The following is a 16,313-nucleotide window of genomic DNA, read 5'->3' on the forward strand; positions in this document are numbered from 1 at the left end:
TGAAGCTAAAAATGAATATGTTCATTAATTATCTGTCACCTGCTTGGAACATAGAAGAAGTTTTGAGTATATCACGAGTATTTACCAGCTTCATTCATAACAAAGGTGGTTAATTTGGCCTAAATGTTAGGGACTTGAATGAAGTGTAGAGGAAAGGTCTCCAGCTGTAATGCAACTCATCTTCTGTGGTCACACACAAGACATTGAGTCCCTGGCCCTAGTCATCTCCATGCAGTATTTTGGAACTTGGGATTGGCAAGTTTTATCTAAATGTAGAAGAAGGCGGTAAGTTATTGCAGTGCGGACACTCATAGAAGAAATGATTCATCTGCTGGTTCCAAGGCTGATGGCTGGAGGCTATGAAACATGTTGGGTTCTTGGGATGGAAGAGTGTGTGGGCCAGTGAAGTTGTTGAATCTGTGTGGGGGAGTTGAATGGATCTCTATTTCCCCAGGCTGCGTGCACAGCATGTTGTCACCCACCAATTACTACAAAGCATATTCTTCTTTCCTCCTCCTCATCTTCTGCTACCATAGACAGGCCAAGGACTTGTTGTAACTAGCTGATTGATGTATTCTTCTTACTCATCAGGAAGATGGGTCTGGATTAAAGCCCAAGATCTAATCATCCTGGACTTTGGCAACACTGAAATACAGATCCAGTTTGTTTAGACTGCAGTTTTTTTTTTTTTATTTTTTATTTTTTGCTAGAATCTCTTACTGTATAAAATCGAGTTTATGGAAAAGAGTCCAAAGAGTAAAAAAGACTATAGTGTGCATTTTCAGATCAATAACTGCTGTTCCATTGTCTTTACAAGGTAATCTAGAATAACTGTATTTATAGGAACTGGAGAAAATCTCTTACTGAATAGCAGGTTGTGAATAGGTATCATTTCAAATATCTAATGACCAGAAGGGACTTCAGTTTGATTATAATGACCCTTGCTTCTAGGCTAATTGATCATCAGTTCAAAACCTCTTGAAGATGCCTGCATCTGCTTTTCCAGGTGAAAATAATCTCTAGTTGTATTAGAATTTCTGAGTCATTGCTTGAACCAGTGATTGAGCACCTGGTAGGAAGGCAGAGCCAACCCAGGGGAGCACAAGTGCAAATAATGTATCTGAGTGGCCAGAAGGAGTGGAGTCAGGATCCACCCCTTTCCAGATTTCATTTATGGGTTGGTATTGGAGGCAAGGGTATCTTACCTGGAGATCCCTGTCTACCTGTGGAGCTTACAAGCCTTCTAAAGGTAAGCAGTTTCTTTACCTGATTTCTGTGCCTACTGCTGTCGTGTGAGTGGATTCTCAATTGCTGTGGCCTGGGACCTTGCTTTGATGTTGTGGTTTCCATCCTGTTTTACTGGTCTTTTAGCTTTTCATGATCAGAGCTCTTATTGGTGGTCTTAAGAGACAGTAATAAATACTTTGACCTTGGAGAGAATTCTTATTCTTTTTTGGAAAAGGCCTTTTGTGTGTGGTAATCTGATAATGCATAATGGAGAAGACTGCTGTGTAAATGCTCTAGATCTGCTCTGGAAACAGCTGAAAATTCAAAGGTATTTCTGGGGTAAAAATTATCTTAGGAAAAACTGGAGTTCAGAGGTTATGTATAGCCAAGTGATCAATGGAGTAATTCCTTTACATTTGAGTTAAAATTAAGAGAATACATGAGTATAACGATACTTTGGGCTTCCTGGAGATAGTGCTTCTGAGGAGGCAGTAAGTATACTAAATAATTCTAGATCAAGAGAGGGCAGAACTATGACCTTGTGTAAGCATATTTAGTAATGAGGGATAAAGTGGAGGTGATATAAACAAGATTTAACTTTGAATGTTTTGCACAATAAAACTAGGCAACTTCTAGGTATCTTTATCAGTCTTTTACAGTCTGCTTCTTTCTGTTTAGTCATATTCCACAAATAGGTCAGGAACATTCATCTTTCATTTCAGGCTGCAAGAGTGCTTCTCTAGGGAGTAGCTACAATCTGAGGGAAGGCTATAATATGACTGCCAAAGACTTCAATGGGGCAAGGAGCTTACTAAGCAGACATGAAAGCCATCTTTAACTGTTTGCATTATTTTTCACTACTCTGGCTACTCTGTAGTGATGAACACACGTAAAAGGAACCGATATGCCTGCAAGATTTGTACTACTTTAGCAACTACCTGAAAGCCATTTGACTTCATTTAAAAGTGCATCCCTTGAGTAGGAAGATTAGGTATTTTGATGTGCAAAAGCTTTTAGAGAATCATGTATTTTTTAGAGAATCATAGCAGATAACGAAGACCTAACTTGGTGTTTTCTTGTTTTTTTGTTTACTGCTGACAAATATCAAAGATGCTAATGTGCCACTTTTTTATCTTTCTCTTACTATAAATGTCATGGTCTCTGACCATATTGAAAGTGTCCTCTATACTATTGAAAAGTAGCATCTTTAATAGAAATTTCACATTTCCAGCAAATTGTTATGCAGTACAATTGAAAAGGTGACAAAGGGCCACCTAAACAACTTTGAATAATCTGAAGAAAGATTTCCAACTCTCTGCAATACACCTTCACAGAATCTCAGAATTATCAAGGTTGGAAAAGGCCTAAAAGATCATCCAGTCCAACCATCACCAATACTTCCCAGCTAAATCATATCCCTCAACACAACATCCGAATGTTTCTTGAGCACCCCCATGGTCGGTGACTCCACCACCTCCCTGGGCAGTGTATTCCAGTGCCTGACTACCCTTTCCGAGAAGTAATATGTCCTAATGTCCAGCCTGAATCTCCCCAGCGCAGCTTGAAACCGTTGCCTCTAGTTCTATCACTGTCTACACAAGAGAAAAGGCTGACCCCTAGCTCACTACAACCTCCCTTCTGGAAGTTATAGAGAGCAATGGATGTGAGGGTGATCTGACTGCGACATCTGTCACCCCATTGATCGCCAGGGTTGATTTGGCTGATCTGGCTGGCTAGGCAGGTGTTCCCTTTCTCCCTCACCATTCCATGTGTGTCCCTCCTGAAGCTGTGTGCTCGGTCGAAGAAGACAACCTTCCCTGATAGAGATGATACCATTCATCAGTCAGGGGTTTACGGTAGCTGCGCTCCCCTGCTAGAACCTCCAAACCTTCTTACATTGGAAACAAGTGAGGCTTAGATTATCAATGTAAAAACTCTTTAAAGCAGTAAATCTCTCAAATCCAAGGCTCTAGACTTCCCTGAACATTATGAACTCTTGAGAAGAACCAAGTTTCCAGTTCTTATTTCCCTTTGTATCTGTTTTGAAGGATCTGGTAGCAGTCCACAATCGGTTAAAGTATAGTTTCAAAGGTCATGTAACAGAAACTTCTTTGGGAGTAGAGCTTAAAACAAAAGATGATTCCTGCAAGTTATGACTTTAAAAACTTGGGCTAGAGTCTGAAGACAACTATTTCACCAGACTGTGGGACAGTACAGGGACAGATATCCAGAAAGCAAGTAGTCTAGTTTCTATGGTAGATGTGTTCCAAACAGAAGACTGGCCTAAGTGACCTCCAGAGCAAACTTCTATCCACATTTCTTGTGTATCTATATGAAAATCTGCTTTTGGTTGCTTTATCTACTGCTCTAACAAAACAGTACATTTCTTTTCAACCCTCGCTTTTCTGATGCCTTTGATTTAATAGACCTGCTACTGCAGTAAAGCCTGTCAAAACAGGGAAAATAGCAGGTGAGGGTCTTCCCCTTATCATTGCTTTTATCTTTGCTTCTTTCAAATATATTATTGCTTTATTGAGAAACTCTATGAAAAGAATTCTGAATTTCCCTGAACCAAAGTGTTTCTCTGCATTGTAATCAGGAAATTAATTGCCTCCCATGAAGTATGGGGTTAGTGTAACTGAAATCATAACAGTCTGTTCACATGCCCCGCATCAAAATACATTCTTATCTGACCTGCTAGGTCAGAAATTATTGGAATACAATGTGCTGTTTGAGTTTTTGTATTCTGTGAGCAAAGCACACTGCCTCAAACTTCAGAGTGAAAGAAAGATGTGTTTAAATTTGGGCTAGATCTACTGCCTACCCAGAGTCTCGTGATTCTAATTGTGTTGTCTACATAGCTATGCATCCAGTTGTATCTTGACATCAATTTACTCTCAGATATTCCAACCAAATTTGACTAAATTGCTTTGATGTTATTGGAGCAGGTGGGATGTGAAAACCTGGCAAGATAACTGTTGTTTGTTTTTGTTGTTTTTTTTTTTTTTAACTCTCTAGTCAGTTCCTCTACAATTCCAGACCTTTCCTGCCCCTTTGAGAGCATTGACAGAAATGCACTCTGTAGTTAGGGAACGCAGGACCTCCTGAATCAGCTGTGTTAAAAAGCATTAACTTGGCAATCACTTTTCCTATTTGTGGGCCTAGAAGAAATGAGGTCCTTGATTCAGAAAGGAGATAGAGAAATGCATTATTTAATACTTTAATGCTATCTCTGCAGAACGGATTGTTTTCTCTTTCTTTTAGCAGAAGGAGCCAAAGAGCAGTGCATGCATATTTTAGACACTAGGGACTGAGACTGGCATCCTTGGGAACATGTCTCTTCCTGCTGTCTCAAGCAAAAATAAAGTCATTTAGGCAGATCTGATTCCAAATGAAACTAGGGGCGAAAACTGGAGGCTAGCTGAAAAATGAAGTGAGCTAAAAAATTTCAGAAGTTATGTTGTTTTAACACTGTTACTTTCTTTCTATTTCAAATCATCCTAAGCGAAGGTGAAGAAAATACATTGAAATTATAATTTTTAATGACTTCTGGACTTGGATCTTGGGGACCCAAGTAATATCCTTGGCTCTCTCACTGCTTGGCATTGTGGCCCTGGACACATCACTTCAGTTTTAAATGTCTCTGTTTTGCAGCCTGCAAATTGGAGATTGTAATACCAACTGCTCAGACTATGATTTTTTTTTTTTTTTCAAGATGCATAGAAGAAAAATGAACTGCACAATGGGCTTCAAACAAATACTTCTTACTAAGCAAAACTGTCACCTGAATATTTCTCCCTGTAAATACTTTTGGGTCAAAATTTACTTGGAAAATGTGAAAAGCATTTTTATTTACTTATTTTATAGAAGAACAGTATCAGTTTTTCTGGACAGGTCGTCATTTAGGGATAATGTTCTTATAAAATTAGCATTCAGTTTAGGGCAAACATAGTTATAATAAAAGTGCTCCATTTTTGGTAATCAACATCTATTTTCCAAGGATTAATCTTTCCTAGAAGATGACACAACTTTCCTTTCCCTTCCCCAATATCAGTTTGTGCAGCAGACCTGTTAGACCAATCATGCTGTGTACTTTTATGAATCTGTTCTCAAATACAGTCTCTGGTGTGGGTTGTTCATGTTTATACACTCAAACAGTTGCCATGTAACAAGTCTGCGGAGAATTAACGCACTTGAGAATTGGAAATATCATAGCACAAAGAAGTACGGTCCTAAATCTTCAGGGAGATGGTTCCTAAGCTCATATTACTGCGGGGAACTTATGGCTTATGAAGAAATGATGAATGCTGAAAATGGTACTGCTGGATTTACAGGATCAGATCTGAACTGCTCATTGCAGTTATGTGAACAGGGTTTTTATTTTTTTTAAGAACAATGAAAGAACCCTCCGAAATCACTGTCCTGATTTTAACATGCTCCAAGAGATGTCTGTCACAGGATACTGTTTTATGTGATGGGTTTATTTAGCCTTATTTACATTTTTATTCTGTGCTTAAATGCAAATTGCCTTTTCTAAACAATATTGCTGGGTTTTATTCAGGAGTATGGGGTTTGGGGGGAAGGAAGAGCCACCTTAATTTTAAATGCCCCTGATTTTTTTTTTTTTTGTCTAAAACTATTTGTCAAAGCTGGTCGAGTGTACAAGTAATTAGCTTCAGCACCAAGCTCTGTTCTTTACTCACAGTCTTTTACTTGCTCTGCTGCATGCTGATAGCTTCTGTGCCCCTAGAATGGGAAGGTCAAAAGAAACCACTGTGATCCAATTGGGTGCTCGACTGAAACCTGTCCGTTCCAAAGGCTGGCAGGAATATGAAAGTATAATCCTATAGATGTTCAAATTTCCGAAATTAAATTCAGGAAATGAAACTGTTGTATTTTGTGCGATAATGTGTTCTCCTGTCTTGTTATTTGAAGACAGAGGAAAAGCAATGGAAGCTGCAAGGATAGCTGCTTTGCAACAGCAGGCGTTGAAAGCCCTTCTGCTGTACTGCCACCTGGTGCCGCTCGGAGGGGAAAGTGTCAGAGCTAATTCTCGGAATGAAGGCTGCTGATGCTATCTCTGAGACCCACTAAGTGGGTAACGGCTGGAGATGGGTTGGGAACTAAAAGGCATGGAGGTATAGTTTCATATTTACCGTCTATGTGAACGAAATAGCTGCGTGGGAAAGGAAGAGCTCTGAATCTCTAGCGGGAATGTCTGTATGGGTGAAAGGCAAGCTGTTTGAATTTTTTCATCTTTATTCTTTTCTTATCTGAGTAACAATTGAGAAAAAATGTTTAATAGAAATGATAAATGATAAGGGCTGAAACAGGAACAAAAATACAACTATATCCTGGCGTCGTCAGGATGATACTTAATCGGGCACCTGCATTCAGGTTTTTTTCAGATGGATTCCATTGTGGACCTACTCCTCCATTTGTGGAGACTAAGGCATGAATAACGGGACTGCCTTTGGCCAGGTTTTCTTATTCTGATGCTGGTAACTTACTCCACGTGAGCCCCGCTATTTACATTTACATAGAGAGGCATTTCTTCTAAGCAGAGACAGCCCCAGAGGCCCATTGTCTGGACTGGCATCATTCACAGCCTTCCAGAAGGAATTTGCTCTGAACTACTGCTCTCCATCCTGGCAAGGTAGGTAGTACAGCAAAAGGGATTCCTATCTGACAAATAGCTGCTGAGGAGCCTGTTGCGCTTCCTACTTGTGATGAACCTCCATGTGAGTTAGCTTCTTTTACCAGTTCCTTCTTATCTCCACGTGGCAGCGGTCTGCTACTAATTGTATGCTGTGCTTTCAGGTTCTGCTGAATACACGAAGATTTTAAAAAGATTATACAACTAATGGCTAGTTTCTTATTGTTTCACTTCTTTTTTTTTTTTTTTTTTTTTTTTCTTTAACAAAATATTTCACCGTGTATAGCACTAGGCTTTCACTCCAGCTCTAACATTAGCTCTGTCGCTGAGTAGCAGAAGCAGCAATTTTCTGTACCATTACAGATTATCTATAGAAAAGAAACCACTAATGTAGAATCTGGCTATAAATTAAGCAGAGCTTCTTTGATATTTTTTTACCCCTCATATATTTTAGCCAAGAACAATCACCTGAACACCCTAAAAGCAGTTCTTCCTCAGGAAAAGATTAAAACGCATTTCCTGAAATGCTACATAGCTTCAAAGATGTTTTTTAAATAGGAGTGTATCAGGTAGCAAATGTTATGTTCACATCAGTTTGTTCCCTTTGCTTCTGCTCTGAATTACACAGGACAACAAAAGCTAGCAACCAAGCGTAAATGTGGTAAGGGAGTCAAAAGTGGAGAAGATGCACAAGTCTACTTCAAAGAGCTAGAAGAATATTTGTAGAAAAGGCAAGCTTGGCCATGAATAGGGCCTGACAGCTCAATAAGCATGCTTGTGAGCTATTGAAGGTACCTGAGCAGTTTTCACTGTGGGAAGGTAGCCTTTCTGGATGCAGAAAAACACTCTTGGAGTACAGCTGAAATGAGAGGAGGGTCAGGTGCAGTAGTTTACAGATAGAATTGGGAGCTACAAAAGAGAGGGAAAATGTTGCTAGCGGGTCAGAGGTGGAAAGTGCTTACTCTCACGTAAGGATTTTGTTTAATTGGCTTAGACTGACCTTCAGGCTCCCTGTTTCTTCAGGCTGCGTGTAAAGAAAATGGGGGTGTTAAAAAGGAAGTAGAGTAGATTTCTGAGACTTAAAGAAAGTGGTGTTCTCAAGAGGCTTTGGTGCTGGTTCTCCAGAGTGAGATGAGTAAACCTTCTCTGGAAACATTTCATGAGCAATGTATGTTTATATAATTACATCTTGTGCATTTGTCCAAGTCTGTCTTAGTGTTGCTTTTCAATGAGTGGTCAAGTCTAACTTCCTGTTTCATAAGTGGTTTGCTGCATGATTTCTGCAGCATGATCCTTTAATTTGAATATTCATAATCCTGAAAAAATTAATTCCTCTACACCATCTAGCAGAAAGGTAATTTGTGGCAGAGGAAGGGGGGGAATGGCATGCCGTTATATGTTGCATTTGTCTTTCAGCTTCTTCAGTCTTAATTGGACTAATGTGCAAATATCATGTGTTTAATCAAGCTGCTTTCACCATTTTCCTGCACAACATAGTTCTGGTCAGTTGGTGGCATCTAGTGAAAATAGTGACTTTCCAGATGAACTTTAAGATTTGATAATGTTATTCTTCTGGGAAAATAAATAAATAAATCTGTTCATTTGATCAGAATGTTTGATTTGACAGTATTCAAACAAGAATGTTTTGACTTTTCTTACAGCTTAATTTCTATACATGGCTGCTTTCTTGTGTACTTAAAAGTTGGTATTATTTTACTAACTGGAATAGTTTGGTGTTTGTTTATGCACAGAAACAAAAGAATGCAGTTTGGAATTTGAAAACCAGTACTCAAGTCTGACTTCTGTGCCTTGTGGCTGCCAGCAAAGCAGGAAATTTATTGTCTCAGCAACTTGAGTTGAACTTCATTTGCTGTGCCTGCAAGGAGAGAAACTTGATGGGGAGCAGAGGGGGTGTGTAGAATTAAGGGCTTTACAGCAGGCTTCCACCCCATTTGAGTTGAACTATCAGCCTCTACAGTTTCCACTCCACAGAAGATCTCAGAAGACATTTGCTCTTGGTGTAACCATTCAGGCTGTTTGGTGAATCTAATGGAGCCAAAATGCGCACACTGCGTTTCAGGAGACACTTGCAGTCACTGACCTCCAGCCTCATGATGCCAACCGTGCTTCTTGCTAAGATGCACTGCTGTGGCTGTTCTCAGTGCTGCACAGGCATGAAGTGGTATTTCCTCTTGTGTGTGGATGTTGGAGCAGTGAAGAGAAGTTTAACAAGGGAGGTGGTGGAGTCACTGACTCTGGGGCTGTTCAAGGAACAATTGGATGCTGTGTTGAGGAACATGGTTTAGTGGGAGCTATTGGTAATAGGTGAATGGCTGGATTGGATGATCTTTCAGGTCTTTTACAATCTTTGTGATTCTATGATTCTATGAAGACAGGGATGATATTTGATGATATGAGACAGGCTGTTGATGGATCCTTGCCTGAGGCTACCTCATGTATGACAGGAAGGAGCTACGTGTACCTGGATGACAGCTAGAGGAGAATTTCCTTTTTTTATTTCTTGTTGCCTGTTTTAATATAGGTGACCTTTTCTGTAGCTGAGATACCTACTTTCTGTCATTTTTGATAGCCTTAGGAATCTTTCAGAGTGAATTTGGTCTTGTGAGGCCATTCTGCATTACACAAGTTTGGGTGCTTGTAATTTTCTCTCTGTGGGGAGGTGTATCTAGCTTACTTTTCTGGCAGTATGTCATGGATGTCTTGAAACGGAGTATCCCTATACCTGTTCATTTTCTGAAGTGTACTATTTCTGAATGGACAGTGTCAGCCCTGCTCTGAGAAACTAGAAGTGGTGGAAATGGCATCAGGACTTAATTGGTTGTAGTGTACTTTCAGTCCTGCCTGTTCAGACTGACAGCTGTGTTCTGTTCAGTGCAATAGAGACTGTTATGCACTTATTGAATGTGTCGCATTGAAGGGTTAGAGAGGCTGGATTTTAAGATTACTTATTTCAGTCCTTGTATTTGTCTTGTAGTTGGATGTTTGGACTAAGCCAGTCTTTTTCCAGCAGTTTTTGAGGACTAAAAGGCACTGATGTCTGACTTGGTATCAACATCAGGTGCCATCTCATCCCCACTGAACCATGCAGGATCTCCTTGATGTGCTGCTCTTATCAGAGAGCTGTTTACAACCGGTCTTGGTAGAGCTAGCTCCTGGGTCTAGGAGGTTCTTAGTGGGCTTTTTTGAAATCTTAACAAGGGGAAGAGTACTTTGTGTTATTTTCCATGCACACAGATACAAATGTATGTGTGTACATGCACCTTTTTTTCTGTGAGACTTGGTGTGGGTAAGGTCTAAGAAAGTAAGGATTGTTCCTCAGTTTTTGTAGGTGCCTAGTTTATTAATGTAAATGGCTTAAACCAATGCAGGGAGTTGTAGGAGGCAGTGCTACTGCTTTAGCTATTAGCTTGCTTTTACTTTTTGTGTTATTTTTTCCACAGATAATTTGGGTACAGCTGTTCTGCTCCACTGAAGCAGAGATTAAGTGAGAGGGTGTGTTGAAACTCTGTACTTTCAGCCCCATTAGCAGTTAGTGAAGAATGAAAATGAGAAATGATGCTTCCTCTGCTGCATGGGTTAAAGATCTGCCAATGACATTGCAGCTGTCTGTATCCAGATAGTGTATAGGGAGGGTGCAATGCAAGGTAGGAGGAAGCTCTTGGAAAGCAATGCTCTCTGATCAAATAGCACTGGAGGAGCTGCTGCAAGTGGTGTGATTTTTAACTAACAAAGGGGGAAATGGATAATCGGTAATGGTTAGGCTTGCTTATAAGATGGAAAAGGGAAAACAATGGTGTTCTCTCTGGAATGATGCTAAAATTCTCCTTAGTATCTTTGTGCTTCTGCTGATCATTTTGCCACTGGTTTTGGCTTAGATTGCAACTAGGAAAGTACTGGCTAATAGATGAACAGCCTAAAGTAGTAAAGCAGGGGCCATGTTGGCACAATCTTTAGCAGGCTTTGTGGGTGCATGGTCTGCATGGGCTCCAAGCTGCCTGGAGGCCTGTGCATGTGGCTCTCAGCTGAGCTCACCAAGAGTGGCTATTGTCATGTTAACTGGAGCTACTACTCCCTCAGTGCAGCTGGCTCAGAGGGTGACCTTGTATTTGCTTGAAAAAAGCATGCAGGCATAATTAGTCTAGCTAATCATAGAAAACTTTGAGTTGGAAGGGGACCCTTAAAGGTTATCTAATCGTACTCCCGTGTGAACAGGGACATGTACAACTTGATCAGGTTGCTAGAGCCCTGTGCAGTCTGACATTGGATGTCTCCAGAGATTTGGGCAACCTGCGCCAAGCCTCACCACCCTTTTTGTAAAAATATTTATCCCTTATATTTAATTGAAATGTCCCTTTTGGTCTGAAACCTTTCCCCTTGCTCTATCACAGCAAACTCTGCTTAGTTTGTCCCTTTCCTTCTGAAAGCCTCCTTTAAAAACTGAAAGGCTGCTCTCACATCTCCCCAGAGCCTTCTCTTCTCCAGGGTGAACAGCCCCAGCTCTTTCCAAATCCTGATCAATTTAACGCTATTGTCTGTACAGACTGGAGCAGAGTATTTTCCTCCAACTCTGAGAGTTTTATTTATTTACACAGTGTTAAAGAGCTGCTTAAATTCTGATATAATTTAGATGAACTAAAGCCATGATTTTGCTGCTGCCTCTATTGTTGAAAAACTTCTACAGTAAGGGATGAGAACAATCTACTAGGATTGTTATATGTGAGAAATATCACAGCATTGAGAGAGGTCCCTGTGTTGTATGGCATTTTCCTATTATTTTCATGACCTAATCACGTCTGACAGTGAAATCAATCCCTTCAGGCCTTGCTACTCATACCTTTGGAAACATTAGATGTTTCCAGTTGGAGTATTGCTATGAGTTTAAGCTCAAAGAGAAAGCAGTTTTTCTTCCTGAATTCTTTTTCAGACATTTGAGTGAAGGAAATATTAACAGAAAGCTGATGGATTTAACTACCTAGAGGAAAATCTCCCAAGGTTTTAGTCACTGCAATGCCACAGTCCCACTAATTCTCCAAGTAACTGTAAAATTCTCTAGCATAAGCAGTATTGGAAAATATCTCAATTTCCTTTGTAAAACTGCTTAAACATCACCTCCTCTTAAAAACAAATTACAAAGCCTTTCAGATATTTCATGAAGAACAAAAAAAAAAAAAGCAAACACTACTGAGAAGTAGTCCTCTACCACCTCATGGCTAATCAGAGCTTCCTTATATTGTCAGTGAAGTTTACAGTGCTTATTTGTCTCAATCTGAATAGATGCTGTGACCACTTCAGTAGAGGTCACAGACTTGATTATTCAACTCAGCTTGCAAATATATTTATTTTAAGAGTACTGCATTTGAGGAAGGACTGTGCTTTGCGCAGAAGTTGTGCGGAGTGTGAGTTTTGTGGTGCTGTGTTCCTGTAGTCGTTTGGTAAACCTTCAATTTAAAACAAAAGTAACACTCATCACATGCTTTTCTTTGTGAATATGGTTTTCAGGAAAAATTCCTGGTTGCTCTAAATCTAGGCAGGGGGATGCAGTGCCTGGCAGGTTCATATTTCAGCTCAATTAAGTTGTTTTGGGAGCTTGGTGGGTCCTGAGCATGTGGTTCATTTGCTCTTCTTCACTTCTGCTTTCCTCAGGAAATAAGTGCAGCAGCTCATCAAGTGATTCACAGTGGAAAGTTCAAAGAACAGAGTGAGAGCTACTGCATGCACCAAGGTGCCTAATTGGACAGAAGCAATAAAGCTCTCTTTATCTGAATGTCCTTCTTGACTGTAAGAGGAGCTGCTGGATCTAAGAGCCCAGGTATGTCATGCAGTTTTCTGTGAAAGCAAAATGAACAGGTTTAACTGTTGAAGGGATCTGCAGTGTGGTTTGTAATTGTTTATTTTTGTAGAATCATTTTTTAACAGCAAAAGCAGCAGAAGTCAAAAGAAAAAGCAGAGCTGTTTGCTTGCATTCTTTATTCTAGGAATGTTAACAGAGTATTTCTGTTGCTGCTGATAGTGGAAACTCATTAGACTTGGTCCTTATAATGAGTTACTGTTTTGAGATATATTCAATTGCCACTGTCTAGTTCTTTTGACTCTGTACAACTATTTTGCCTGTTACTAACTAGAATTAATCTCTTTACCCTTGTGTTGTGGAAAGGGCAGCATCTCAAAAGCAGATGTTACTGATACCTGAGCTTCATCAGGCTTCATCAGGGGCATATACAAGTTAGAGAAGAAACTGTTCCCACATAGATATCTAGACATGACTTTCTAAAGTGGGGAAAAAAAGAAATGAAGAGTGAATGCATGAGAGACAGTTTAAGACACTTTTATGTGTTTTTGAATTCCATGGAGATGCTCTTAAAAGGTAAATGCTCTTAAGTGTTTGAGACTGAAATGATTTTAAGAGGTTGTACTTCAGAGGCATTTCCAACTTGAATATACTCAAAGATACTGATATGCTTGAACAAATTATATTCTAGTGTAAATTAAGGGGACTCCTTGTCAGCAATAGTTGCACTTGAAACAAGCTGAAATTATGTTTACTGCTGAAAAAGTGAGGACTGTTTCCTACTGAAGTGCAACTTTGAACAGTATTCAACCTTCGCAAAGCTAACAGGTGTTTTTAAACTTCTTTGTATTTTGTGTTTTGTCCATACTTGTTTCAAATCATCAACCAGGTTAGGCCTCTATTGTATGAAGTGCTGTGCCAAATGTTATGAAGAGGAAATCCTTTTCTCAAATAATCTACAGTTAAAAGACTCTGGAATTGATAGGTAGGAAACTGAGTCTTGCATCTTAGAGATCTTTTCAGCCCTCATAAGGGAGAAGGTAAATAGTGGGCTGATATCAAGGTATAAATCTTGTTGGTGTGCCTTTTGGTTTTGTCTCATGAGATAATATGTCAAGTATCATCAGTAGATATAGGACTGAAAGTTGTAAATTCAGGACAGTGCAAGCTCAGTAGAAGGAACAAGCGTGATTAGGAGGTACAGAAGTAAAATAGTAGATTGTCTTGTACAGTGCTGGTTCTGAGGCATCTGTAAGGATAGAATGGTATGAGTTAAAGAGGGAATTTGGGGGATAAACCAGTTTGTAAAAGAACTGAATTTTTTCCTACAACTTAGATATTACACCTTTGGACAGTGTTTTTGTGGAGAGGTTAGGGGAATTCTTATTTAAAATATTTCAGAAAATTGACTGGCATGACTGTCCAATTAGCAAGCTATCTTGGCTGCCCAGGAGAGGAAACAGGTGAAGAGGCATTGTTCAGTGGATTTTTAGGGTGCTGTGAGCTGTGTGATTCTAACAGTTACCAGTCCTAGTTTTTAAATTTCCTTTTCAATTTTTTTTGCAGACACTCTGAAATTTGGTTTCAGGCTTCATTTTATCTTGGTCAGCCATCTTGCTGTGAGACCCTTCTCTGATAGCAAATGATTTTAAATATTTAAGAAAAGGTCTTGATTGTGGTGCTGATCAGTTTGCGGTTGTTTTTTGTAGCATTATGAGATCATCCCTTAAAGTGCTGGTGGCATCAAAATCTCAGGTAAATTTAATTTTTAATTAAAAATACATATTTTGAAAAACAGTAATTCTTGTTCAGTCCTTATATTAACATTGCTTGTCTTTTGCCAGCTTTGATGAATCCCTTATTCTCTTTTATGTTGTCAGTCTGAAATGACAAAGCCAAATTGCAGTGTGATTTCACACAAGCTTCTTTTATAACATAAGGGAAAACACAGGAATAAGTTCCACTTCCTCTTTGTTACCTGACTTCACTTTCTGAATGATAGCATTAGGTTTCTTTTGTATATTTTCACTTTCATGTCTTTTTAAAATCATTAGTATTTGGACTCAGTTTTTTTTATAATTGTGATAGTTATAACTCACCCAAACTGAAAGGAGCCCTTGATTTAAAATGAGGATTAGGACTAATGTTGGGGTGTTGTAGAAAGTCAGCAGATCAGACCTTTTCAATATATCTAATTCACCCTTGCTTCCAAGGATGCTTTATTCCTAGACTCTGTGATATGGTGATTACTCCAGGAGATTAGTTATCCTCCATCAGCAACAGAAAATGTGAAGGACTTAAAAGTCTGAATGGGTCTGTAGATCCAAGAAAGGACTGTTAGGATTAAGAATATATAAAACAGAAGATGCAAGTGAAGAGAACAGACTAATAGTATATTATACGTCTGACATCTAATTTAGTATGTCTGTCTTAGTCTCAACTGATGGAGTAAATAAGGAAGTCAATTGTAATTGCCATTTTGCTTTCATGTACTTGTTGAGATTAATAATTTCGATGTGTTAGTATCTTAAGTAGTTGCAAGGAGTCCGTTTTAGGGCCAATTTTTGTTTTAATAAATGATCTGGATGCAGATCTCAAATGTGCACTATGTAATTTTGCTGATAATACTAAATTGGATGGATCTGTTGACTCCCTAGGTTTGTTCAGCGCAGAGACCCTCTGAGTGTTCTTCTCAGTGCTACCTCCTCACAGGGAGCTGAGGGGTGGCACTGATTTCTTTTCTTAGCTGTGCAACCAGGAGGAAGGGCTTGCAAAGTAACCTGTGAATAGAAAGAGGAAGAAATTAGTAAATATTTTTGGCTCTGTTCATGTAGTGCCGGTTTGTTCAGGTGTTGGCCTTGTGATGTAGCCAGAAGCACTGCATTTTATCTCTCTGCCCCAATTTCAGCATATGTAAAATGACTGCCTCTGTGGAGGATGCTGAGCTTCTTATACAAATGATCAAGTTGAATCTAGGGAATGGGAGTTGGGTTACTTTTTACTTAGCATTGATTTAAGCTTAGCAGAGTAGTTTCCAAGGCAAGATATTTCCATTAGGCAGGAGGATGGTACAATTTGGGATGTTATTGCAGTCTCCTGGAAAAATTGTCTCTGAGCTGTGTTCTTATTGACTCTGTAGAGCAGTACCCGGGCGTTTTCAGAACATGGTACAGCACCATGATGACTCAAGTGGGCTGAAATCCTGTACCAGGGCAAAGTATAACATATGACAAATGTTTCTCCCACACAGTCATGAGGAGCAGTGTCTTCCTGTTTACTCTTCATAGTCAGCCCTGTGAGTAGAAAAAGTGTGATGTTTTGTTCTTCTGTCATAGATAATTAAGGAAAACAACAGCAGTGAAACACAAACTGTTGTTGAGGTAGGAAGTTCCAGACTGACACTTTTGGAGAGTGATGAAAATCTCACAACCTTCCATTTCCTAGTGGAAGGTTGAGTATCAGCCACAGTAGAGTTATCATCCTCTGTAGTGTGAAGGATCAGTATCTGCATTCAGATTTAGGTCTTGTGTGACTGTTGGCTTGCTGCAGACAGTGTGGTGCACAGTGATTAGCATTCATACTCCATGAAATGTATAAACAGGATCTTTTTTGCTATTCTGC

The 16,313-nt window shown here is 39.5% G+C and overlaps 1 protein-coding gene across 6 annotated transcripts in view; it reads left to right on the plus strand.

Moving 5' to 3' along the window:
• The window catches only part of WDFY4 (WDFY family member 4), a 128,167-nt gene continuing 111,854 nt past the window's right edge, over positions 1-16,313 (plus strand). For 2 of the 6 annotated variants that reach the window (XM_072340677.1, XM_072340683.1), the window contains exons 1-3: positions 6,755-6,883; positions 12,548-12,713; positions 14,402-14,447. The gene's annotated coding sequence lies outside the window, so the exon portion shown is untranslated. Of the gene's footprint in view, positions 286-1,111; positions 1,250-6,754; positions 6,884-12,547; positions 12,714-14,263; positions 14,312-14,401; positions 14,448-16,313 lie in introns of those variants that run through there. The other 4 variants (XM_072340679.1, XM_072340678.1, XM_072340682.1 and 1 more) reach the window with 4 other exon arrangements.

The sequence above is a fragment of the Excalfactoria chinensis genome, chromosome 6, assembly GCF_039878825.1.
Source record: "Excalfactoria chinensis isolate bCotChi1 chromosome 6, bCotChi1.hap2, whole genome shotgun sequence".
Taxonomy (NCBI): domain Eukaryota; kingdom Metazoa; phylum Chordata; class Aves; order Galliformes; family Phasianidae; genus Excalfactoria; species Excalfactoria chinensis.